Here is a 2,089-nt window from a genome sequence, read left to right as displayed (position 1 = left end):
AGTTAAACCATACTTTTGATTGAGCAGATCTGAACACTCTTTCTGTAGAAACTGCAATTGGACATTCTGAGCGCTAAGAGGCCTATATTGGGAAAAAGTATGTCTACAAATAAAAACTACACAGAAGAATTGTGTGAAACTTCTTTCTGTTCTGTTTGTTCAACTAAAAGAGTTGAACCTTAGTTTTGATTGAGCCGTTCTGAAACACTCCTTCTGTAGAAAATGCAAGTGGAGATTCGGAGCGCTAAGAGGGTAATAGTGGAAAAAGGAATGTCTCCAAATATAAACTACACAGAATCATTCTGTGAAACTTCTTTCTGATCTGTGCATTCAGCTAACAGAGTTAAACCATACTTTTGATTGAGCAGATCTGAACACTCTTTCTGTAGAAAATGCAACTGGACATTTGGAGCGCTAATAGCGTAGTAGTGGAAAAAGTAATATATTCAAATATAAACTACACAGAAGCATTCTGTGAAACTTCTTTCTGATCTGAGCATTCAGCTAACAGAGTTAAACCATACTTTTGATTGAGCAGTTTTGAAACACTCTGTCTGTAGAAAATGCAACTGGACATTCATAGCGCTAAGGGGGTAATAGTGGAAAAAAGAATATGTTCAAATATAAACTACACAGAAGCATTGTATGAAACTACTTTCTGTTCTGTGCATTCAACTAACAGAGTTGAACCTTACATTTGATTGAGCCTTTCTGAAACACTCTTTCTGTAGAAATTGCAATTGGACATTCTGAGCGCTAAGAGACCTCTATTGGGAAAAATAATATCTTTAAATAAAAACTACACAGAAGCATTGTGTTAAACTTATTTCTGATATGTTCATTAAGCTAACAGAGTTAAACCATACTTTTGATTGCGCAGTTCTGAACACTCTTTCTGTAGAAAATGCAAGTGGACATTCGGAGCGCTAAGAGATTAATAGTGGAAAAAGGAATATATTCAAATATAAACTACACAGTAGCATTCTGTGAAAATTATTTCTGTTCTGTGCATTCAACTAACAGAGTTGAACCTTACTTTTGATTGAGCCGTTCTGAAACACTCTTTCTGTAGAAACTGCAATTGGACATGCTAAGCGCTAAGAGGCCTACATTGGGAAAAAGAATATCTTCAAATAAAAACTACACAGATGCATTCTGTGAAACTTATTTCTGATCGTTAAATTCAGTTAACAGAAATAAAACATATTTTTGATTGAGCAGTTATGAAACACTCTTTTTGTGGAAAATGCAAGTGGAGATTCGGAGCGCTAAGAGGGTAATAGTGGAAAAAGGAATGTCTTCAAATATAAACTACAGAGAATCATTCGGTGAAACTTCTTTCTGATCTGTGCATTCAGCTAACAGAGTTAAACCATACTTTTGATTGAGCAGATCTGAACACTCTTTCTGTAGAAAATGCAACTGGACATTTGGAGCGCTAAGAGCGTAGTAGTGGAAAAAGGAATATATTCAAATATAAACTACACAGAAGCATTCTGTGAAATTTCTTTCTGATCTGAGCATTCAGCTAACAGAGTTAAACCATACTTTTGATTGAGCAGTTTTGAAACACTCTGTCTGTAGAAAATGCAACTGGACATTCGTAGCACTAAGTGGGTAATAGTGGAAAAAAGAATATGTTCAAATATAAACTACACAGAAGCATTGTATGAAACTTCTTTCTGTTCTGTGCATTCAACTAACAGAGTTGAACCTTACTTTTGATTGAGCCATTCTGAAACACTCTTTCTGTAGAAACTGCAATTGGACATTCTGAGCGCTAAGAGGCCTATATTGGGAAAAAGAATGTCTACAAATAAAAACTACACAGAAGACTTTTGTGAAACGTCTTTCTGTTCTGTTTGTTCAACTAAAAGAGTTGAACCTTAGTTTTGATTGAGCCGTTCTGAAACACTCTTTCTGTAGAAAATGCAGGTGGAGATTCGGAGCGCTAAGAGGGTAATAGTGGAAAAAGGAATGTCTTCAAATATAAACTACACAGAATCATTCGGTGAAACTTCTTTCTGATCTGTGCATTGAGCTAACAGAGTTAAACCATACTTTTGATTGAGCAGATCTGAACACTCTT

This window comes from Symphalangus syndactylus, chromosome 12, assembly GCF_028878055.3.
Source record: "Symphalangus syndactylus isolate Jambi chromosome 12, NHGRI_mSymSyn1-v2.1_pri, whole genome shotgun sequence".
NCBI classification, from domain to species: Eukaryota; Metazoa; Chordata; class Mammalia; order Primates; family Hylobatidae; genus Symphalangus; species Symphalangus syndactylus.
This window is presented reverse-complemented; position numbering follows the sequence as displayed.